The 11858-nt window shown below is 40.7% G+C and overlaps 1 pseudogene; it reads left to right on the top strand.

The window, feature by feature from the left end:
• Positions 1–9873: 9873 nt before the first annotated feature.
• Positions 9874–11555, top strand: LOC132477565 (KAT8 regulatory NSL complex subunit 2-like; annotated as a pseudogene).
• Positions 11556–11858: the final 303 nt, after the last annotated feature.

The following is an 11858-nucleotide window of genomic DNA, read 5'->3' as shown; positions in this document are numbered from 1 at the left end:
TGTTCAAGAATCTTACTCAATGATTTCATTGTGCTCTTTATTCTTTTCTCAATAATAACTTTAATTCTTTCTTTAGCAATAATCCTGTAAGTAATCTAGTGGATATTAGATTAGAAGACAGTTACTTTTTTCAAGTATCAATTTTTTTTTTTTTTTTTTTTTTCTGTATGCAGGCCTCTCACCGCTGTGGCCTCTCCCTTTGTGCAGCACAGGCTCTGGACACGCAGGCTCAGTGGCCATGGCTCACAGGCCAGGCCGGCATGTGGGATCTTCCCAGACCGGGGCACAAACCCATGTCCCCTGCATCGGCAGGCGGACTCTCAACCACTGCGCCACCAGAGAAGCCCAAGTATCAATATTTTATTGGGAGCTAAGGTGGAGCAGTGCTGGGAATTCCCTGGTGGTCCAGTGCAGGGGGCTTGGGTTTGATCCCTGGTCAGGGAACTAAGATCCCACAAGCTTCACAGCAAAAAAACCAAAAAACAAAATGTTGAAGTTGTGTTATATCTTTTTCTTATTTATATGGACTTACGTGCATACCTCTTCTTCAAATTATAAGTCCTTTAAAGTTAGAGACTTCGGTTCTCCTTATCTAACTCCCCAGAGTCCATGCTATGGTATTCAGAAAACAGTAATTGTAATTTCTGGGCTAATAGGCCTCTGCCTAGCCTCTCTAGGATCTTAAGCAGTTTGTCTGACTTATTCAACAGTCATTATGGGCAAGCCAACTTCTTCAGTCACAGCATCTATCATTTTTCCATCTTATTCTTTTATTTTTCAGAATGGATCCCATCGATTATTGTCTTTCATTTACCCATGCCTAGTTCTTTGTCTTTTCACTCTGAGAGAATAACACCTATACTACTTCATGGACTTGCTGTGAGGACCAAATGAAATGCTGTACACATTTGTACAGTAGGTATAGAATGCATTACAAGTAGAAGTTAGTTTCATAGAGCTGTTTCCTTTAGTGTGAAAGTAGAGAATATAGGCAATTGATTTGTGAAGCAGGGTATAAATATATTATTCATAAGTTTGGCATATGGAAATGTTAGAAATTCTATACATTATAACAATTAGAAACACATTTTTATCAGGCCAACTATCAGTAGCAGTAATCATGAAAAACAACAGGTAATAGAAAAGCAATTTTGTTTCACTGTTCAGTGGACCAGAGATATACAATTAGATGCAAGCACCACTTATATATGCATGATGCAAGATCACATGCCCACTCAGTCATCCTCTCAGGCTCAGGAAATATTGTCAGGCAGGAGCATGGACTCTGGAGCAAGACTCCCTAGGTCAGAGTCTGGCTCTTCTACTCAGTAGCTGAGAGTTCTCTCTGTCCCCTTGTTCCCTATCTGTAAGAGGGGTGATGGAAATAAGAATACCTAACTTTTGTGATGATGATTAAATGAGCTATCTATAAAGGGCTTAAGAAAGTGCCTGGCATATAGAAAGCTCTATATAGTTGTTAGCTATTATTAGACTATTATATCAAAACATCTGATTGAAAGGTGAGAAGTGTAGCCAACCGTTCTGGGCTTTGTTCTCCCAGACATTTAACATCAGGCTTTGTTTGTGAACACGTAGATGGTAGGCAGTACTTCTCGCTCACTACCAATCCTGGCTGAGCTTTCCTGGTGAAGACCTCAGATCCCACTCAGTGAGGAGGGAAAGGAGGAGCAAATAGTAGATAATAAGTGAATATTTTATAAGATGAAATCAAACTAGATAACCTGCCATTGCCAAATGTCCAAGAGCAAAGGCATTGGAGTCACTCCAGTGTTTTTATCCCAGCTCTTCCCTTGAGCAGCCAGGTGGGCTACACGTTCCAAGCCGGGAGGCTGCTTCATGGCACAGCATGGAGCAGAGGGCATGGCGGGTGACACACCCTGCATGGATGTTAATTTCTGTTCAGTTTGGCCAACGACACATGGTTCTGTTATGTTTAAACTCTCTGGCTTTGCTTTAATGACTTGAGAGAAACAGGAGATATCCACTCCTTTTTGCAAATATTTTAACACTTCAAGATCATCATTCGCACAGTTATTACATCGATAAAGCAAGCCTGAGCCCCGCTGGGGCAGGGTCTGTTCCCGGGGAAATAGCCTGTCTGTTTCTTCTTTGTCTCCTCTGCTATGTATATTTCAGTTGTTAGTTGGAGATGGAAATGTTTCCAAGTGTTCTTCCTCCCTAGGTATTGATCTTTCTGGTGAACATAAAGTCTTAACCCCTTAAGCTTTATCACCATGCTTTCTCTACCTTATCAATTCAGATCGATTTAGCATGTATTATCAGTATTTAGATTTTGACTTTCTTTCTACTTCTTTCTCCTTTAAAGCAATCTGTCTAGCTACAAACCTCTTGTTAGAAGAGATTATATGATTTTTTTGGGGTTTTAATCTGTTTGAAGAAGTGGCAGCACACTTGAGGATTTAAAATGATGTCTCAACAGGAAACAGCTTCTCTGTTGAAAACCTGATTTCTCACAGTACTGCTTTTTCTTTCTTTATAATTTTTTTTTCACATTTGATCACATTGCTACCAGGATATTTGGTTTTATTTAAATGCAACAACACAAACATCACTAATCTGGTTTACCCAAATTCATTTGTGCACTCCCTGTCAACAGTGGTTTTATCAGCCATCAAAATCTAATTGAAATGGCAGTGCTGCATGTAGTCATCCAATAATTAGAAAATAAACAGACTGAAAATTCAGATGCATTTGAACAAAACCATCAAAATAACATAAACAGGAGAAAAGGTAATTAAAGAGCTTTCTCTCTTCAGCTTTCAACATTGCAGGTTTATTTAAATGCAGCAGTAGCAGGAGACATGAGCTGGATTGATTGGCCAAATTTGTTGGCTGATGCTATTCTGAAATGTGCCCTATTAAAAATGCGGCAAAGAAATTTAAAAAGCATGATGATCATAGTACCTCAAAATCACACTTTACTTCCCCTTTGAGAACTTCCGTGGTAATGCACACATGTGACAGTTAATAATAGATGACAAAAGGCACTGCCCTTTATCATCTAAACACCAAATCTTCAGAGGCTTCGGCAAAAAGAGCAGTCTGGTCCCTGACTATAAAATTGTGGCGTCAAAAGATTGCTCTGCACAAGCTGCAAACCTCCACTTGGGTTTTTCACCTGCTGGAGAAAGGGAAGCCACCTGACTATCAGAGACTGTAACGCATGAATGCAAGCAGTTTAGCAATAAGAGATTCAAACTTTTGAAAGAGAGGTAACAAAGCCCTAAGAATAAGCCCTGGTCATGAATGTATATATAGTCCTGGAGCTGGTTGGCATGGCAACTATTTCTGAGAACCCTGGTGCTGCTTAAGTAAACAGCTGAAGCACAAAGCGTGCCTCAGCTAAGCTGGGTCCGTCTGTACTATCAGCATGTGAGGATCAGAGCAGGAACATTTTCTCCAGCGAATCAATGATATTTTGTTATTTCTTCCTAATAAATCTATTGTTCTCAGAACTTCATGGCAAGCCTCTGGTTCTCTCTGTTTTTTCATATGGCTGTTTTGTTGAACAATCTCAGCATAGGTGAATCTGACTGAGTTGGTTTGGGGATAACTAAGAAGGGTCCAAGCCCAGTATCTTTCATCTGTTATTTGCCAAGAACTTCCAAGGAAAACAAATTGATGATTCAACAGCAACTTATTATGATGATTCAACAGAAACCATAGCTGCTGAAGTTTTTACTGCAAAGTTCGGCATACTAGGTAATTGTAAAGGTTTTAGAATCAAACTTAGCTGTACTTTCTGGCTCCACTATGAAAAATGATGTGACACTGGGCATATCACTGATCTATTAGGCATATTATTGATTCTTTCCACAACTGTTTTCTCATATGTAAAATGAGAATAGTAATAAATAGCTCATGAGTGTTTGAAGATAAAATAAAATATTGTATTAAAATGCTAAATGCAGTACTCAGGAAATGACAATGCTAACAGACCCTGCTGGGTTCCTAACCAATGGACATTTTAGAACTTAATGTGTTCAGTGCCCACCCCTTCTCACATGATTCAGCAATAAATCCTGACTTGTCCTAGCCAAGTGTGGTAGTCTAATTCCCCTCACCAGTGGCTGGATATGTTACCAGAAGTGGATGTGTGAGTCCAAGCTTGTTCTGCTTGCCACATGACAGGCCAATAAAACAGGAGATGAGGTGTTGGAGCAAGGAATAATGACTCTATTGGGAAAGTCTGAGAAGATGGCACACTAACATCCTAGAGAGCCATTGTACCCAAGTCAGAATTCAGGCTTCTTTTATGCTGAAAGGGGAGGGGGTGTGGTTGGTTGTTGCAAACTTCTTGGTGTTGGAATCCTTTGCTCTTACAACTGTCCAGGTAGGTCAGGTCAGATGTTCCTGTAAACCTCCAACAAGACAAATGTTATTCGCTATTCTGCAACTTGTTATCTCTATATGAATGGAAAAGTGTTACACCCTTAAAGGTCAGAGCCTTGAGAATAATCTATCCTGTACATTTCAGGGTATAGGCAACATTCTTAACTCAAAGCAAAAGCAATAGAATACTAACGTTAAAGCAAAAGAAATAGATCTAATATGGAGTCAGATATGTTCCTTCCTATTACATGACCTCATTCTGGCCACTGATATAGGAGGAGAATTCTTGGTAAACAGGTGAGTGCTAAGAGAGTACATGAACTCGGACTAAGGTAGTAGGAGGCTCCCAGGAGTTTCAAGGTTATAGAATAGACAAGTATACACATTAGGAGAGGTTTTATGCACTTGTAAATGGATACACTTAATATTTGGGATTTGTGAGTAGTGATTGGAAATTCCTGTTTGGGCTGGACTTCATTAGAAGTGATACTCTTTGAACTACACTACGCAGACTATTGCTTTATAGGCATTTAAAAAGTACTCACACTATGATGCTTTGAAAATATATGTAGTTGAGTAATTCACCGTGTCTCGTTTCTGTGGAGAAAGGACACAAAAGAAAAGCTCTATCTCTTGGAAATGTTTGAGGTCTTCCTGGAAAACACTTTTTAGCTCTTGAGAGAATGTGAACAAGGGTTTTAACTGACAGACCGTTTCCTTCCTTGGGAGTCTGCTCTACCACTCATTTCTGATGAGGGAAGAAATTTTAATGAGAAAGACTCAGTGGTGAGGTCAATTTGAGTCTCTTTTATTGATATCAAAAGAACTGTGCTTCCTGAGAAAAATGAACTGAGAATCATTGAGAACTTCTGAAGTCTGGAAAAGAACTCTGAATGTTTTATAGTCAGACTCCCATTCCTAGATACCTCTTATAAATCTTTACCCCAAACTAGTCCTTCTAAGTTCAAAATGATTTATTTTTATCTTGCTTTTACCCCTGATAATTTTAAAGTTTTTGTGTTTCCAAGAACTTGGAGTGTTTTCATGAATCATGCCTTTTTCTGATCATTATAAGTTACGATTTTTCTTACTCTGTGAAATTCAGGAGTTTACAAAGAAGGATGAGCTAACAAAGGATGAAACCTAGTGTCTGTCTGTGAGCTGCAGGCTCCTCTCCTTATGAGTTTCACTGAATAAGCTGCCACTAATATGATGCATGATATTGTCTTGTCAGTTTATTATTTTGAGGCAATAGAACAAAACACATTGGAAGGAACTATCTTGATCTATTATATCAAGAATCTACAATTTATAGTTCTGTCTATTTGGTAGTAAAAAGACACTCACTGAGAATTAGAAGGATTGTAGGTATATGTAGTGATAAGAATATGGTCCTTTAAAATATTTTGATATCATTATGAGGATGCTCAACATCACTAATCATTAGAGAAATGCAAATCAAAACTACAGTGAGGTATCACCTCACACCATTCAGAATGGCCATCATCAAAAAATCTACAAACAATAAATGTTGGAGAGGGTGTGGAGAAAAGGGAACCCTCTTGCACTGTTGGTGGGAATGTAAATTGATTTTTACTATGTATGTAAAATTGATTTTTACAGCCACTATGGAGAACAGTGTGGAGGTTCCTTAAAAAACAAAAAATAGAACTACCATATGACCCAGCAATCCCACTACTGGGCATATACCCAGAGAAGACCATAAATCAAAAAGAGTCATGTACCACAATGTTCATTGCAGCACTATTTACAATAGCCAGGACATGGAAGCAACCTAAGTGTCCATTGACAGATGAATGGATAAAGAAGATGTGGCACATATATACAATGGAATATTACTCAGCCGTAAAAAGAAATGAAATTGAGTTATTTGTAGTGAGGTGGATGGACCTAGAGTCTGTCATACAGAGTGAAGTAAATCAGAAAGAGATAAACAAATAGTGTATGTTAACATATATATGGAATCTTAAAAAAAAAGAAAAAAAATGGTTCTGACAAACCTAGGGGCAGGACAGGAATAAAGACGCAGACGTAGAGAATGGACTTGAGGACGTGGGGAGGGGAAAGGGTAAGCTGAGACAAAGTGAGAGAGTAGCATGGACTTATATACATTACCAAACATAAAATAGATAGCTAGTGGGAAGCAGCCACATAGCACAGGGAGATCAGCTCAGTGCTTTGTGACCACCTAGAGGGGTGGGATAGGGAGGGCGGGGGGGAGACGCAAGAGGGAGGAGAAATGGGGATATATGTATACATATAGCTGATTCACTTTGTTATACAGCAGAAACTAACATAACATTGTAAAGCAATTATACTCCAATAAAGATGTTAAAAAAATATTTTGATATCATCACATTTGAATGGTATCTATGATTAGGGTGAAAATTCCTTTGTTTACAACCTTATATTTTATATAAACATATGAAATATGTGTATTTGTTAGATGTACATTATTATATTTAATCTCCACCACAATCCTGTAAGGTGAATTATATGAATTCTCGATGCACAGATGAAGAGCCTGAGGTACAGAGGAAGTTAAACAACTTGCCTAAAGCCACATAGCAAATGAGTGACAGAGGGACTCAACCCCAGGTCTTTTGATTCTTAATGGTGCTGTTTATTTTTCTTTATTTTTTCACAGCTGCTTCTGTGAGTATCTGTGGTTTGGCCCAGGGCTAATTCTAGTTTTTCATAAACACTTGTAATTGTTTTGGAGATGCTGTGTTCACCCGATTCTAAGGCCATGGCTAAAGGCTGGTCAGTCCCCCTTCTCAGTACTGGTCAAGTCCATATCCCAACCATTTCCCTTATGGAGCTTCCACACTCCAGGGCTAATATGCACCCACCCTAATTGCCCCAGAGCCGATGTCAGACAACAAGGGCAGCCCCTATATCCGGGAACCCACGGAATTATTCAAATTAGCTGATCCACAGGAAGCTTGAAAAACCTAGCTCAGCCCACCCCACTTGCCATACTTACCCTGCCTCTGTCCCCAGCTTGTTGTCATTCTTCCTCTATCCAGCCCCTAAGTGGCCTTGCCTGATAGCCTTCTCTCATTCGATGCTGAAGTGATAGAGTTTGCTTTTCGTCTCATCTATCCAGCTTTCATTGCACTATGTCTCGCCCTCAAAAGATTCTTTAAGTCCTTATACAGCACCACTTTGGAGTTTAAATTGGTCTCTAACCTTCTTAGTTGAACTGTGGTATATCTGGAAGATCTTTGGCTAGAGAGACAAGTAACTGATCTTCTACTACAGACTTTGCTTGGCCTTAAGCAGGTTTATATGACCTCTCTGAATCTCAGCTTTCTCACCTGTAATATAAGTGACAACCCTCAATGCAATGGTTCCTGTTTTGGGTTGGAATTATAACATTTTGTGCTATAAATTGGTGTTGCCAAAGTACAAGGGTATCTGGGGTCAAACTGAAAGAGAAATATTCAGTTAGAAGGCAGAGCCTACATTCTATAAATGTGAATCATTCAGTATGGTTCACCCACATTTAAGTCAGGATAACATGACAAAACATGTCATGAAGAAATCCTTTTGTCAAAATGATAGAATAGCACACAAAACTGGACTCTATCTAATAAAACAATAATGATCAGTACCTACCTAGGCTGGTTGGTAGCCCATCATTAGAGTCCCAGAAACTTGCTTGTTATGGCGTTCCAAGAGTCTCCTTTCCAGAACATAACCTATGAATTCTAAGACCATGTGTTTTTGTTCCTTTGAAAATGTTTTTCCTTTCTCTCTCTCTCTCTCTTTATTATTATATTTTTCTGGTCAGGAACTTCAGAAGCTTCTGAAGCTGCAGATTTTGGTATCATTGACCTGCCTTCCTCTGTGTTTGGCAGTTGATGAATCCTTGGGGAGAGGTGTCTGCAACCCTGACGGAGAGCCAGAAAATAGAGTTTCTGTGAACAGCAGCCCCTGGAGGCCTGATTTTTCTAGAAGATAGGTTCTTGATCAGGCAAGCAGGGGCTTAATGATTTATGCCTTCATGCTCAACTCCAGATAAATTTAGACTATACCATAAAGTGTATATAGGAGGAAAAGCTATTACAACACTTTACTTATTAGTGATAAATTCTGGAAAAAAAAGAAAAAGAGAGAGAGAGAGAAAGAGAAAGAGACATATTATTAAATAGCTTGTATTTGAAGTGGTCTCCAAATTTTAGCAGCCCAAGAACAATGATAATAATAGAGAGTCTTAAAACACTTTAGGGAGTCTCATCCTCTTCCACCAGGCTTTCTTCTTATTTAAGATTTAGCTCAGAGTTTTATGCTGTGTTTGTACTTTAGAAACAGAATGGGTGAAAAATAGCATGTCTAAGGTTTAGAAGAAGCATGAGATTTTTCTAGCCTTTCACCAGCTCTTTTCTAAAGACACATGATTGTGTTTTAATAACCCCCAAAAGAGGTGGGCTTAAGATCCCGCCTTGGGATTAGAAATAGAATTAAGAGTCTAAGTTATAATATTGAATCATTCTAGAGTTCCCAAGAGGTTCTACCTGTTTTATAATTGGTTAGTCATCTCAGATTCTGTAAAATACTTTCTCCTTCATGTCTATCCCAATTCTAGCTATCCCATAAGGTTCCTTACAGGTGATGAGCCTTCTCCTTGAATGGAATTTTCCTTAATAGAGCAGACCTTGGTGCTCTATGCAGATGCCCTCAGATCTCTTCACCATTTCTGTGTTCTCACTTGGTTTCAGTGTGTTCTCTCTTCTGACTGCTGACAACTGCAGCTGTCTTTTGAGGACTTCCCTCAGGCTACTGCAGCCACTTCTTTGCAGTTCAAGGGGCCCCACTAGGAGCTGGTGTGCCTGGGAGATTCCCTGTCTTTCAGAGGCCCTTGGCCAATGGGTACAGAAGTACGGAAGCTCAGGACTCTCTCTCTAAGCCATTCTCATATTCCTGACTTATCATATAGGGTCAGGTTGAAACCATCTTCCATGAGACTTTCAAAATTTTCCTGGCTTGGTTTTTTCCCTTTCCCTTTCCTGTTTTCCTCATTTCCTTAATAGTTTATTTTGAGGGCACTTTTGTAATGCAAATCCTATCTCAAGGTCTGCTTCTGGGGAACTTGACCTAAAACACAACTTTTCTGGTATCCCTTTCCTTGGAATTCCAACGGCAATCTCTGTGTGGTTGAACACTAGTAATAGACTGTGTCACATTACTTGGTCTCTTTTCTCTCCCATGAGATTGTGATCTCTCTGATGGCGGCTGGAACCCAATCTTAATGTCTGCTATTTTTACTTTGTTGTTTTATCCTGCATCTATTTCCAAAAAGGCTTTAGGAACTTTACAATAAAAGGGTAAGAAGAATAAAACCAAAATCAGTGGACAGAGGACAAAGGATAGGAAACAAAAAATAAAGGGGGGTGGGAAAGAAGATAAATCAATAACTACAGACTGAGAAAAGCAACCAAAATCAAGAATAATATTTAGCTTAGAGACCGTAAGCAGCGCGGCACAGCTGCAAAGGTTTTGGTATGAACAGGATTCGGATCCACGTCTTGCCGACCAGTCGGGGGAGGATCACCCCAGTGCCCAGGTCTCAGGAGCCCCTATCTTGTTCGTTTACTTATCGCCCATGCTCGCAATCTCGTCTGGAGGGGCAGGAGTTTTGCATTAAGCATATACTTGAAGACAAGAATGCCCCTTTCAAGCAGTGTAGTTATATATCTACGAAGAATGGAAAAAGATGTCCCAGTGCTGCCCCAAAGTCTGAGAAGAAAGATGGGGTGTCCTTCTGTGCTGAACATGCCCATAGGAATGCCCTTGCACTTCATGCTCAAATGAAGAAGACCAATACAGGGCCTGTGGGTGAAACACTCTTATGCCAGCTGAGCTCATATGCCAAGACAGAGCTGGGTTCTCAGACTCCAGAAAGTAGCCGCAGTGAAGCCAGCCGAATTCTGGGCATGCTGGTGTCTACACAGCGGAAGAAGTGGCTCTGATTATGCGTGAGAAGCTTATTCGTTTGCAGTCTTTGTACATTGACCAGTTTAAACGACTTCAGCATCTACTCAAAGAGAAGAAGCGATGTTACACAATCGCAAAGTGGAACATGAAGCTCTAGGTAGTAGTCTCCTGACTGGCCCAGAGGGACTTCTTGCCAAAGAACGAGAGAACTTAAAGCATCTAAAATGTCTTCGGTGGTATCGTCAGCACTATGGAGTGGAAGCCTTACTACATAGGCAGCTGAAGGAGCACAGAATGCTGGCCACAGATGGTGCTGCCCATACCACTCATTCCAGTCAGAGGTGCTTGGCCTTTGTGGATGATGTTCGTTGTTCCAATCAGTCTCTTCCAATGACCAGACACTGCCTTACCCAGAAAGATGTGACTGCCATTGGTGACCTGTTAACTCTTTACTCTGGTCTAATGGAGACACCACTGGACTGAAAGTGAAGGACCCAGACTCTAGTTATATTTGTCAGGACACGAATCAGGTTCTCTTCAAATGCTGCCAGGGGTCTGAAGAGGTACCCTTCAACAAACCAGTTCCTGTAAGCCTCTCTGAGGATCCCTGCTGCCCACTGCATTTCCAGTTGCCTCCTCAGATGTATGAGCCCGAGCAGGTACTGTCTGTGCCAGACGATCTGGAAGCCGGCCCCATGGATCTGTACTTGAGTGCTGCTGAGCTTCAGCCCACTGAGAGTTTATCTCTGGAGCTCAGTGATGACTTGGATGTTGTGGGTGACGGTATGCGGTGCCCTCTTTCACCCTTGCTTTTTGATCCTTCACTAACCCTTGAAGATCATCCTGTCAAAGAAATTGCTGAAGGCCCAGTGGATATTTTGGGCCAGATGCAGATGGCTGGAGATGGGTGCAGATCATAGGGATCTCGAAATTCTGAGAAAGCCTCTGCACCATTGCCTCGGAGTGGAGTGGCTACTGCAAACGGAAAGCCAGAACCCAATTCTGTCAGTTGATAGTTTGCTTTGGGAACCAGTTGACCTTGGAGGATTTGTATTTCCCATTTAAACAAGTATTTCTGACCGTCTCTCACTAAAGGACAACCTGGACTACCTTGTTTTTCTTCTGGGTTACTGAGTGCTATAGTCAAACCAAATGTTGGGGGAAGGGACCAATAGTGTCTAAAAATTGTGGATGTCTTCCCACTCTAGGCAAGGAAGAGAGACAGGCGATTCCCGTCAGAGCTGCTGAGATTGAGAGTATTTTGGGACTGTGCCTAAGGGGAGAGAGAGTTTTGTAATGCTGTTTCCCAAGTCTAGGGACGTTAATGGACCCAATGCCTGGTTATCTCTGTCTAGCAGCCTGTTTTAGCCTTTCCTCACTTCTCACCTAATTGGGTAATCTGAAGCCCCTCCCCTCAGTGAACTCTGACCTATAGCCTCTGAGAAAATAGCCCGCAGGACTGGGCCTTCCTTAACTATCCATCTTGCTTCTAACCTATGTAAATTTCTGTAGTGGCTATCTTA

The sequence above is a fragment of the Mesoplodon densirostris genome, chromosome 17, assembly GCF_025265405.1.
Source record: "Mesoplodon densirostris isolate mMesDen1 chromosome 17, mMesDen1 primary haplotype, whole genome shotgun sequence".
Lineage (NCBI taxonomy): Eukaryota > Metazoa > Chordata > Mammalia > Artiodactyla > Ziphiidae > Mesoplodon > Mesoplodon densirostris.
The sequence above is the reverse complement of the archived record's forward strand: the minus strand, read 5'-3'. Positions and strand labels throughout refer to the sequence as shown.